We start from the raw sequence: 13,495 nt of genomic DNA, 5'->3' as shown, positions 1-13,495 counted from the left end.
GCTCAAGAACCCTCTGAGGATGATGACTTGTACATAGGAATTAGTTTTGTACTTATCTTGCAACAGAATGTTCAGCCTACCAGAAATTAAAAGAGGAAAAGATCTGTGAAACTGAAACTCTGGGGAAAGATAAAACTGGCACTATTTATTTTGAAAACATTCCAATATCACCCCTACTTTAAATAAACCTACCACATGCATTACAGTGAACAATGCATTACTATGCACATGCAATTTTAGGACCTGACTATTCTCCCTTACCCAACAGCACTGTGTACCTTCTCAGTATACTTAGGTATTGATGAAGCAGAGGCGCCAGAGAAGGAATGCTATCAAACCTTCCATCTTATCAAAAAAGGTGATGCAGTCCTTCGTTTCACATCATTTTCCCAGCATTCCCTCACTGAGTTTATAAAGTGGTATTTTTATATTAAAAAAATCAATGAAATTTTTATATTAAAAAATCAAATTTGTTATAGAAAAATATTACTTCTATTACCTTATCTATCTTTCTTTAGTACTAATCAATTAACTTTTCAATGTTGGTGCTGAAAGAAGCAAAACCCCCACAATTCCTCATATCACTGCAGCTGGCACACATGGTAACATTTTATACTGATTGAGTACTTATTACCTGTCAATCCAGGCTCAAGTCTTCTCTGTTGCTTGAGAAAAGTGGAAGACAATCATTTAAGAGAAAAGTTACATTTGTAATGAGATTCTCCCCTGCCTCAAATAACTGTTGTATCTCAGAATCGTCTTCATATGATTAAAGTGATTTGCTGCTACCTTGCTTAATAACTGCAAGATGGTTTTCTGCTCCCCTTTAAGGGTTTGCTGCATTGGTAGCATCCCTGTGTGTCCCTCAAAGCATCAAATCAAAGTCAAGGCACTTGAAATCCCATTAGAAAAAAAAAAATCTGTATTTCAGAATTCTAAAGAAAATACTTACAGTTTTAACTTACAGTTAAAAAAGTTTAAGTAACAGATGCGGATACAAAGTTGAGCTTTAAAAACATTTTTGATGGGTGTGATTGATATTTTTAAAACTTGCTTATGACAGTTCTATAGCAGGAACACACCCTTTCCTTTAAAGTAGTTCCAAAGCATTTGGATGAAACCTTGAGAGCACGTCATTTAACATCAGTATTATCAAGCAGTACTAGTGAGAACTGTATATTCATTTTGAAAGTTTAATAACTGATCTCTTAATTTTATTAAAGATAATTCTGTTTTTAAAAAGAAACAACCACGCTTGATTTTGGCAAAAAGAAAATTCAATAAATTCTGTAAATACATCTCCTGCCAGTTCAGGTTTTTTCCACTGGACAGACACTGCCTTTTGTTGTACTTCCAGTCAGTTAAGGATAATGCATCTTATTTCATCTGAATAACAGAAGCACAGCTCTGAGGAGAGACTGTGAAGGTTTGCTGCTTTGAAACACTACGTATTGTTTTAAGTGGCAAAAGGGATAAGGTGCGAGTGAGACGTTGCAGTAACAGGTTTGCATTTTGTGCGGTCCTTGTGCATGGCTCCTCCTCTTGAGCAATTCTGAATTAGGGTTCTGGCTGCTCCACCCTGGGCATGTGCACTGACATCTTTGGCCAAGTATATGTCTTCCTATTAAATGTCCGTTACCTTACAGTGATACTGTCTGTAGTTTATAAAGCTTCCAATAATATGGTACATCATGCAGCCACACATTCGAGGGCAGATACCTTCAAATAAGAAAGTCACACTTGAGTTATATAAAAAAGGTTTTATGGTGGAAAAATCATTATACTTTTCATTAGAAAATTCCTGCAAGTTCTTTTTGTGGTGCTTATACAGTATTCCTAAAATACGTCAATAATAGATGACGTTACAGATGACCACCGTTAAGTTCTGCTGAAAGTCAGTAATTGGAGCCACATCTGATTAATTACCAGAAGCACAATAGAGTGCTGAGCGGTGCAGTTTAATTTATGAACTTTCAAGTATGCTGTTAAATCAGTAAACTGGAGGACAAGACACTCATACGTGCACGCTATGAGCCAGCCTGACCCTTGAGGTAAAACTGCACTGCAAAGACAATCACGGATTAACTGAATCCCAGCACAGGATGAAAGTCTTATCTCCTCCTGTGGGGTCAAATCTAGACTAATTTCTATAAAATTTAGATTTGACAACTTCAAAGCTGCCTTCTTACCCATGCCTTTACTGGGCCACATCATTACCTCATGTAAATTTATGCAGCCGCACTGAACCCAGCTGAGTTACACCAGCAGGACATTAGAGGCTGTTATGGCTAAGACACATTTTAAAAGTCAAAAAATAACAGTACATTTCATTAGCTGACCCAAATCATAGCAGGGCCATAGGACCAGATAGCAAAGATTTTCTTGTGCTGTTACTACTGGGAACTACTGCCATAACAAAAGTTATGCAAGTCTGCGAGTTCTCAGCATGTGCTTTCACAGTAACCGATCCTCCACAATAGTGACAAATATTTACAGGTATACCCTCACCTACCACCTTAATGATGGACACATCTTAAATATCTGTGTGAGGGAAAATGAAGAATATATAACATAGGATGATATTTTAACTGTTCATCAAAAAATTGCTCACCTTAGCCAAGAAGAATTTTACAGGATGGCTATAAATATTGTACATAGCCAAATATGACACTCTAATTCTATGAACTAGCGGTTTCCGGGCCACATGATGGACCACATTATTGTTAAATTCCAGTGATTCAGGCGCACTTCATTTCTTTGACTTTCACAGGAGAGATGTTAACAAAGCATATGATAAGACTCATGATTTTCTATCAGATGCAGCCTATTAAAAGTATGAAGTTGCCCCCAGCTATCCCCACACCAGACTTTTAGGCAGAAAATGCAAGTCCCATTGCAGTTTTCAAAATCAGCTTCAAAGAAACCTCCCAAACCTAATCAATTCTAAGCTTCTTCTAGTCCAAAGTCTAGACCAAAAGCAGCAGTTTATATGACCTTAAAAGAAATCATCTGGACTTCTTTTTACATCTATCTGTGAAAACTGGCCCAACGCACACCAAAAACTGACAGGAATAAAGACTTTATGATCTTTAGTAGTTCACAGAGTTCTCCTGCTTAAGAGAGAAGGTAGGCTTAATTTTGGAGTACCTGCCAATTTTTATTCAGCTTTGTCCAAACAGTAACTTTCCCAGCAAATGACAGTGTCCAACAAGCTCTCCATGGACAAGTTCCCTTACAGACAACTGCAGTTTTGTCTTTGCCGCCAATCCCGAATGCCCGGGGGGCTGCCAGGGAAAGCCGGCTTCTGCAGAGCCGTCTCTTCCTCCCCCGAGATCAGAACCCTTCAGAGGACAACGTGACACCTTGCTCTTGAGACTTGTCTCTTCCAGGCCCTATCAGTAGGGAGATTCCTCTTTTCAAAAGAGCCAGTGAGACCCTTCCATACTGCTCCAGCTATGGCACTGGGGTTTTAGGTTTGAAATTACCAGAGGAGCTAAAACCTGAGCCAAAAAATTCTTGAGGTATATTTGAAACTGTAAATCTTTATGAAGTTGCTTTTTTGCTGCACTTGTATCTCTGAAATCAACTTAAACATGATTTACATTTATTCTGTCTTTTTTTTTCCAAAGGAAAACTAGTTCTCTGTTTTTAATTTCCATTCTCAATCCTTTTTGCACTACTGTTAAGAAGAAACCAGAGTTGAGAGGCACAGATTCGCTATGGAAAGTGTGCACGAAGCATGAAAAATGTAAATAATGAAATGACCACAGGAATCACTCAGTCTGAAACACATACTAAAATTTAATCTACAATTAAGAAACAATATGCTGCCTTCCTAATGATTCTTTAACTACAAAATATCTGTGCAGAAGAATTCCTTAGCACACCCTCAAAAAAAGGTATTCTTAACACATACAAAGTAGTCCCACTGAACTCAGGTCAACCACAAAATAATTTTTCAAGCCTGTGAATGCTGCAGGTTTATAACCAAAGTTACACACTGGAATATGACAGCATCTGGTGCTCAGAGTCTGGCCTTTAAGGTATCTTAGCATCTTAGCTTTCTTATGGGAGCAGAGATGCTCCCACAATAGTATGCTATAGGATGCATTTTTCTTAATATTCTTAATTTGGACCCTGATCCTGCAGATGATCATGCCAACATGCTGCCTATCTTACATGAACAGCAGTCTGGAATTCAAAAAGACCGTTCATGCACATCTACAATAAACACACGTATGCTTAAGATGGATATATATGTGCATTGATTAAATATTTGTAGTTGTCAGATGTATCTGCAGTCTTTTGTAAACAGTAAAAATGTAAAGACAAACCACAGCATAATACTCTTATGTTCTCTCTCTGTATTCTCTGGGAAAATTATGGAATACTCCCTGTGCACTCAAACTTTTTTTTTTTTTTTTGGAAATGCATTCCATCATAATTACATAAAATATTCAGTAACACTTGGACATACAGATCTGTAGCCATTTCATCTGGTTATTTAATTACTTGACAAAACCACTGGTACTACAGTAGCCCATAGCTACAAATAAAATAAGTAAAAGAAACCTCACAGCTTTGCAAACTCCCTACGTTCAGTGTCTGCTGGGAAATGCAGAATCGCAGCCCGCACTGCGTGACAGCAGTCCTTACATTATTTTGTAGCATTTCAACAAGGTCGAGGGATTGATTGTGAACAGATACAACCATCTTCTTGTATTGCAGTGTAATGATTATAATTGCTTGCCCAGTAATCCCTAATGATCTCTCAATATGTAACACAACTTCTTTTCTCTTCCTTGCATAAAGGTCCTTATCACACAAACCAATAAGGTTTGTTTTTCCTTCTTCTGCAGTTGCTGTATAAATTACATTAAATAACCAATGAAGTCCTTCTTCTATGTGCATGTATGAGCCAGTCCTCCACGAAGAACAATATATTAGCTTCCACCAAAATAACTGAAACCTGAAGTGACGGTATTTTTAAGCAAAATGATGATTTAGTCAAAGCACCACCTTATCTGTCAAAACAGACTTATGAAAACCACAACAGTTCCTTTTGAGAAGCCAGTCAGTCATTTTTTTCTTCTATCACTTTTTCTGCAATTTTCTTACAATTAGCAAAATACATTTAGCAGAACCTCAAGCAAATCTAGTAACAGAAGTACAGCTTGCACACAAATGGTAGATTTTTAAGTGGTAAAGCAAACACCTTCACTCACTAAAACCTGTTCTCCTTGCAAAGCAGCTGTAAGAGGTAGTAAGCTAATGAAAGCCCTTAAAGCTGCTACTGCAGAGCACTCAGCCACAAAATGATCATATATAACAACCTCAGGCTAATGCAGGGTTTCCAGAACACCCAGCAAGACTAAAATTAAAACATTTAAAAAATGTATAATCTCTCTGCTCACCTTTCTCACCTTTCAAAAAGTGGGAACTATTTGCTGTCTGCTGTGCTGGGAGAAACTAACTCCTAACTGAGTTTGTGTAGCATATAAAACTGCTCAGTTTTTTAAGTGCCTGATAAGTTTCCTCATTTCCCACTGAAACTTCATCTATTAGTTACTGCTAGAGGCAGCAAAGCCAGCTCAACAGCTGCAGTTAATACCAAATATATAAAGTTGCTGTTCAAAACAAAGCAATCCTCTTCCTCTCTCCCCAATTCAGTAACATCCAGGTATCCTTAAGTGTAGCATACTTGACAGTGAGAAAGATATTTGCAATGAAATTTGTAAGGTATCAAAATAAAAAGCATTAAGCGTATTTCTTATGCTAATGTATGAATTCTACTGGCACTGAGGATTTTGTATAGCAACAAGGCTGTTTAAGTAAATGGCTTCTAAGCTCCAGAGTTTACATTGCTTTTTGTCTTTAATGAAACGATCAGTTTAGAACTTCTACTTGCTTCATCTTGTACAATCAAAAAATTCATGTGAATTAAAGAAATACACATGTGGCTGGCTGGCCTGTCTTCCACAATGTTTTGCTTACCCTTAAGAGTAACTCACATACAGGGACTTCTGTATATGCAAAGAAAGAGAAGTGAGATTCTCAAACATCTATAATGAAATTAGGTACCTAGACACCACTGATTTTCAAAATCCCATTGTAAAGTTGCAACTATCACCCTAAATGTCTGCAAGTTGTGGTATTAATTGACATAAGCATTAGAAACCATACAAACGGTTGTAATCTTCAAAACTGTAACTGCACCTCCTCTCTTTTTTGGTGGTAGCCAAAAAGCCAACAAAATGCTGGGCACCATGAGGAGAAGTGTTGAGACCATCACAGGGAATATCATTTTGGCAGTATATATAATCCGGACAGGCCCACATCTTGAGTACTTGGTGACCAGTTCTGGTCTCCGCAGCTCAAGAAGGATATGGTGGCATCAGGGAAGGGCAATTCAAATGATGAAGTGGATGGAGCTACTATTGAAGAGAGGCAAAAAAATGTCTGGCACTGTTTGGATATGGGGAGGAGGCCGAGGGAGAACATGGCTGAGTTTTACAAAATGACAAAGGCAGCATATAAACTGAATGCAAGACTGCTTTTCACAAAATCCTGCAGTACTAGATGTAGGCAGCAGTCAGTGAAACCAGCAAAGATGAACTTCTGCACACAGCACATGGTGAGCTACTGCAGCTTGGGGCTACAGGTGTCTGTTGAGACAGACATTAGACAAAATCACCATCAGCTGGTCTGTATGTGGATCCTGAAGAGGATATAGGCATGTATGACATCCCTAATGAAGCAGCTTATGGCTGGGGGGGGCAATACAAGGGGAATACAGTTCAGCAGGTGGCCAGGCTAGCTTCCCCGTATTGCATCTCCTTTGTCCGCTACCTGAGACATGGCACAGCATTTCTTAGTTTTTAAATTCTCCATAATACTTTTTCAGCCTAATGGCTAATTTCTTAGTCTCTTATTATTACTGCTAATAAAAATATTGAATGCTTGGTGGGCAGAGGGCTTCTACAGCCCTTTGCAGGGCAGTGTACTGCACTAAGGCAGCAGCCCTCCTTCAGCACACCAGCACCCTGCTAGGGACAGGGCAAACAGCCGAGCGGTAACAGCTTCATCCTGCCAATTTAATCTGCTGCACCACATGCAATGGTAGCTGCTCAGATGCTTTATGAATTCAGACCTTAAAAATCAACACTGCAATGAAACCCGATTTGTCTCATTAAATTATTAAAAAAGGCAGAAGCTCCAATCGCTCAGCAGAACGTTCCCTTCGACCAAACAAAACACGTGGAACGCTGTCACGTACTATGGCCTCGGTGCTCCCACCCGGACATCTTTGGGCTTCTTTATGGTCTTTCACAAATACTCTTTGAGACCATCTGAATGCTAATTAGGATGTTGCAGTTAAGCTGAATTCTATAATTTGCATTTCTGAAGCTAAAGACATGAATATAATTTACTGTTAAGTGTCAGGCAACATAGCGATGCTTCGATAGCACAGAACAGCGCCTGAGAAATGAACTAACTGCATGTGCCGCTGCAAAGCTTGAAGAAAACACACACCGTTAGGACATGACCCAATGCCTGTAAAAGCCTCTGAATAACGCAGCATCCGGGATCATCTGTAAAACTAAATAACAGTTGTGGCACGAGTGAAGAAACAACCCCTAGGAGTAGGGGTGACAAGTCAGGGAAAGCCATAGAGATTAAAAAAAAAAAAAGCATGGATGGACGCTTCCCTACCTCTCCCACTGGCACTCTAGTAGGGGTTCGAAACAACCCCCAAACCCTCATTTACTGGTTTTAATGAATGTAATAGCTATTTGAGAAATATATATGATCCAGAATATGTATTTATCACCTATGTCACACGGACCACATGAGGGACGTTCGGTCCCTGCATGCTGCCGAGTGCACAGACTGGCACTCCCGTCAAAACCGGCCGCAGCTCCTGCGGCCCGACGGCTCGGGAGCTTCCGCCAGCGGCCGCGGCCCCGGCAGGCAGCGCGGCGCGGCGCAGATACCTCCGCACGGCAGGAGTCCGCCTCGCCTTCCCGGGGGTGCAGCGGGCACACGCTCCAACCGCCCGGCCGGGGCGCCGCCAGCCCGGGCCCGGCCCCGGCCCCGGGCCCGGCCCCGGCCCCGGCCCGCAGCCGCCGCTCGGCTCCGCGCAGCCGCCGCGCCTCCCGCCGGCGGGGCGGGCTCGGCCCGGCAGCGCCAGCCGAGGGCAGCGCCAGCCGAGGGCAGCGCCAGCCGAGGGCAGCGCCAGCCGAGGGCAGCGCCAGCCGAGGGCAGGGCCGCGCCGCCCGCAGCGCCTCCCCGCCCGCCCCGCCGCGGCGGCTGCGCGGTGCCCCGTCGCCTGCGCAGCTCGGGTTTCTCCTTTGAGGAGGAGCTGCTTAGCCACCCGCTTCTCCATGAAGCAGCTTTTCCGTGAAGCTGCTCAGTATTTTGCAGGATGCATAAATTTTTTCATAAAGTATGAGGGAAGTAGATTTTTAGCAAAAAGTAAAGTCCACGGAGTAGGAGATTGTTTGATTATTGCCTTTAATTCTTAGCCACGTAAAATCCGTTTTCCTGAGATGTCGGAATTCCATCAGTTCCAGGCTCTATCAAGAACTGATTTTCATGATGTTAAGCACAAGTATTCCTCTTACTGGAAACTGTGATTAAAAAGTTAATCGGATCGATGCACCTCCTTTTGGCATTGTGGATTGTATTTTTAAGCTTTACTGTGTGAAATGCACATCTGAAAGATAAAAGTTGAGTGCTGCGTTGAGGACACAAGCTTTATTTCAGCTCTTAGGCTGGCCTTGCCTAAGGCTGGCCACAGGATGGTTGCAGTCTTCTGGATCTTTGGTTTGGGATTGAGACAGAGTATATATTCTTTAGATGTAACCTTAGAAAGTAGAAAATTAGGCTCCTCAAACAAGTCACAAACTTAAAAAAAAATCCAGATAAATACATAAAGTATTTTGACTTTTGCTTTTAAGCATATGTAAAGGTTAGATGTCAAATCTTTCTCCTCAATGCTAAATTTCTCCCATAACCAGATGACCCCTAGAGCTGATATTTAAGATGATAAAAGTAGCAGTGTGGGCAGGGCTGAAATTGTTGGCCTGCGTGGCTATGTATTTCTTCCTGACATTTCCTTGCTCTCCTCTCCTCCTCCCTTGTTCCCATGAAGTTTTATTTTAGAATTCAAGTTACTATTTAAGATGGCAGGGTAATACTGTGTTAGCGTTGGAGTGATTTTTTGCATCGTTAAATACAGAAAAGACTACTAAAACGATTTCTTATACGTAAGCAGTCCAGACTGTAGATGTTCAGGCCTTAAAATCCTATAGAGTTATAAATGATGTAAAACCAGATGGATAGTTTTGAAATGAAGTAATGTGTAAGCATAAATATCCTTACTTATCAGAGAGCCTGCGGTGTTACAGAAACATTAATTCTCCCAACATCTTTAAAGGGAGAAAAGTCCATTTTTAAAAACTTCATAAAACTGACACCCTAGTGTATAATGGATCATTTATTTTTGCTGACCAGATTTACTAAACGTAGAGCTTATTTTCAGAAATAATAGCTGGAATTAAAACCTCCTCTTTGTATATGCTGAATTACTGATAAGTGTTTTGGGAATACAGAGGATTTCCTGTAAAATAAAACAATGTGTTTCATTTGCAAAAGAGAAATCAATTCAAAGATTTAATCTTGTGCATCAAGCCTGAAAACTGAGGGTGAGCACCTCGGCTAGCACAAACCGTGCGCCTTCCCCGATGTCGCTGGGAGCAGCTCCAGCGTGTGCCCGCTGAGCGTCTGCCCTTCGCCGCTTCTGTTCCAAACTCAGTCATTGCTGGTACAACAAGCATTTCGTGACTGTTGCCTTTCAAAAGTGGCCTTCATTTCCAGTGAGAGTTTTAGAGACTGTTTAATAAGCTTTTGGAACTGAGTCGTATCTAAAATAATTTGCTGAAGGTAAGCAAATTGTGCAAGCAGTAGGTCTGATCCTGATCTGGGCTCACCATTGGGCTCCCTGAAGTAAATGGAGTTGCAAATTGTACCTGGAGTGCGGTGATATAAAAGAGATCATCCTGGGGTGGATGAGTATCAGGCAAGGAAGTGCGCAAGACTTTAGGCATTAAGATGCCATACTGTAAGGGAAGAACGAAAGACGGCAGAAAGTTCTGAGATGATTATGAAAGATGAACTAATTAAAACCTGTCTTCCAACAATTAAATTAAGACAAAGTTGCTACTACAAAATTATGTAATGTTCTGACAGTTACCCAGTGATAATGGTAATCAGCGGAGCAGCCTCTGCTCTTTATCACACTGGTGTATTTTCATTGGTTTCACTTCTGGGTTGACACCAATGAAACCGAGAACTAGCTTGGATCCAGTGGGAGCTGGGAGCAACAGAACGCTATTGCTACGTTAAGCAAAGCACGAGGTGCAATACCCACGTGAAGGGGTAAAACCCTGGGCGAGAAATTCCAAGCCTAAGTTGCTCCAGATGCTTTGGATCAGTGGCTCTACCAGAACTTGGCACTAGCTGCGGTTCATCCGGCGCAAAACTCCCAGGGTCTTGCATAAGTTGTGCACACATCGGGCTGCAGCATTAGGCCTTGTAATTGTAAGACCTGGCAAAACAGCAGCACGGCAAGTCAGCATAATCTTTCAGCTCTTGGCATCAGGCCCTTACTGCTGAGTATTTCAGGTCTGAAAAAAGATCTGTTGGGAAGAGATGCAGAGAAGAAACATGAGAGAAATGTTCATTAACCTTTACCCTCCGTAATAGCATTGGCAAGCATTAGCTTGAAGCGTTGGCACGGACAATGAGGCGATCATTCACTCTACTTAATCTCTGAAGTAAATACACAAGCTTTTATTTTTGAATTACTTAAATGCTGTAGTTACAGTTAGTTTGAACATCAAATATTACAGATATAGGTGGACAAGAAAATACTCACTTCTGTAAATGAAAATCATGCAGATGCTTGATTGTTATTAGAATTAAAGAAAACATTAGCAAATCCATTAGTTTTGAGACAACCAGTAGGAATCAAAAGGCTAAAATGGAGGCGAGAAACAAAGCGCAGCCAGCTCCGGTGTACTATATCCCTCTGCAGCAGCACAAGATAAACGAGCAGAGGCAGAGACAGGGCAGGACACAAAGCTTTGTTCGAGAGCTAAGAAAAAAACAACTTAAAAGGGCCCAAATAACAATCATAAAACTTTTTAACTTGGCTGCACAGAAGACTTATCTGGAAGATAAAATACAAACACCGAAAGGCACGTAAAAAGAAAATCTCACTTGTTTTAGGCCCAACGATGATCAAAGCAGTCTTTTGTTGCAGAAGAACAGAAGGAAAAAATTCTTGTTTGGTTCATTTCTTCCTTTTCTCTCCTTTAGTAAAGACCCTGTCAAGCATTTTTTTAATAGTTTTTTTTCTCCCTCTGTAATCCTCCCTTGTTTGTAAAATTCTGTCGATACCTTGGTAGGAACTGTCTTCCATTCGTTTTGTCTTTTGCCTTTGGTCTTCGATTTTACTTCTTTGTATTTTGAGTTGAAGGAAAGTTAAAATAGCTCGTTTTGTTTGCGTAATGCCTCAGGTATCGTTCCCAGGTACCTTTGCCACATGGCAGTGTCATTGGGTGACACCGTCTCGGCTGTTGGGATTACGTTTGGTAGTTTAGTGACTCTTGAAATCATTGCCAGGATTGTATGTGTAAAGAACAACGACAAATATGGCCTCCGAAAGGATTTCTCTCAGGTCTTTTAAAATCAGATTTCGAATACAAGAAACTTAGCAGTGTTTCTTTCAGTGGATCTTATAAGAGCATCAGGAAGCGTCCTTTTAATTCCTAAACCATTAGCAATACCTGTTGGCGAAATGGAAGCCTCCTGTGTTGCTGCATTCATCCTCCGGGCTCTACAGGGGTTTTGCAGCAGGTGCTTTTCCTTTCTGCGCTGGAAACCACAGCTTCATTTTTGTCAGGTGACAAGAGCCTCTACATCGTTCGATGTTGGAAACTTGCACGGGAGGAGCCGACGGAGGGAAGACCCAGACGCTCAATATGAGTGATCAGTGTACTTCCACTTTATTAGGTGTGGTCTTTCTTTATATAGTATAGGACTAATCAGGCTCATACATATTGCAAAAGCTGAGCTCCTTATTGGTAACAGCAATTTGGTTTACCCAGCAACTTCTGCATTACATCACCCGCAAGTTCCCAGGACTAATCATTGATAACACCTTGGAGCCAAGGACAATGTGTCCTTGGCTCTAGCTGTTTTTACTCTCATACGGGACTTGGCTCACATCAATTGTGTGCGATATGCACTTAGTTCTGCTTCCTTTAGTTGTTCAATCTTCACATGACCTCTGCCCTCAAGCCAGTCCTCCACAATTCCCCCGTTTTTATTTTGTGCGAGAAAGACCTTTTTAGTTAATTGTTCAAGCTTTTGTGTTAAGCAGCTAAAAATCACTCTTACAACAATTAAAACTAATACAATTATGAATAGAATACGTAGCCCTTCTTTGATCAAGCTCAAAATCCAGGTACTCACATTACCAAACATCTTTCTAAACAGATCATCAAACCAATTATACTGTACGGTGATTCTCTGGGTGTGGTCCTTTAGCCATTTCAATTGCTCATGGATTGACTGTCCATGATCAGAAAGATTAAAACAACACATTCCTTCAAAATCCTCACACCCGCGTCCCTGTGCTAAAAGCAGAAAGTCTATAGCTGCTCTATTTTGCAACACTGCATGTCTCAGGCTATCCATATCCTGTGACATTTCAGAGAGAATTTGTGTAGTAACATTTGATTGCTTAACAGCCCAACAAGCAAGTTTATTTAAATTAGACATGGCATGCGCAACTGCAATGTTAGGAGCTAAAGCTGCGGAGAAAAACCTTTCCGCAGGCCCCCATAATTCTACATCATCAGCACAATCTGAACCTAGTTTTTTCAATTCACGCTTGCCTCGACGATTCTCACTTCTTCTATGTCTGATTGCTGCAGTCAGATTTGACCAACGCTGATCATGTAAGTCAGGGGCGAAGAGTGTCCTAATGAGTTCGGCCAGCGTTGAAATTTTTTCTTGAATAGTTCGTTTTGATTGTAACGGTGGTGCTATCCATTCTAGTACAATGGGTTCCGCCAACCCTCTTTTTTCCCCCGTTTTTATTTTGTGTTGTGTAATGGCTCCCATTAGGTATTGTGGGCCACATAAAATAGTAAGATCAAGTGGCTGATTTTCCAGGCGCCGGTGCGTAGCACGCGTAGTAATTAGCGATGCAATTTCCTGGAGTACCCGTTGCTGTTCCTCTGTGAGCGTGACGGCAGCCGCTGGGTCAGTTCCCTTCAGCAAGGGGCGTAGCAGATTTAAAAGTTCATTAGGAATGCCGACAACCGGACGGATCCATTGGAGGTCTCCTAATAGTTTTTGAGCATCATTGAGTGTTCTTATGTCAGTCCTGATTGTCAATTTCTGTGGTCTGATGGTGGCATTC

The 13,495-nt window shown here is 41.3% G+C and overlaps 1 protein-coding gene across 4 annotated transcripts in view; it reads right to left on the bottom strand.

The window, feature by feature from the left end:
• Window positions 1–8,130, bottom strand: part of NMNAT3 (nicotinamide nucleotide adenylyltransferase 3) — a 34,278-nt gene extending 26,148 nt beyond the window's left edge. For 2 of the 4 annotated variants that reach the window (XM_026109738.2, XM_026109739.2), the window contains exon 1: window positions 7,995–8,130. The gene's annotated coding sequence lies outside the window, so the exon portion shown is untranslated. The remainder of the gene's footprint in view (window positions 1–7,994) is intronic. The other 2 variants (XM_064516938.1, XM_064516939.1) reach the window with 1 other exon arrangement.
• Window positions 8,131–13,495: the final 5,365 nt, after the last annotated feature.

The sequence above is a fragment of the Dromaius novaehollandiae genome, chromosome 9 (genome assembly GCF_036370855.1).
Source record: "Dromaius novaehollandiae isolate bDroNov1 chromosome 9, bDroNov1.hap1, whole genome shotgun sequence".
Classification (NCBI taxonomy): Eukaryota; Metazoa; Chordata; class Aves; order Casuariiformes; family Dromaiidae; genus Dromaius; species Dromaius novaehollandiae.
Note: the sequence above shows the minus strand (reverse complement) of the source record. Positions and strands in the feature narration are given on the sequence as shown.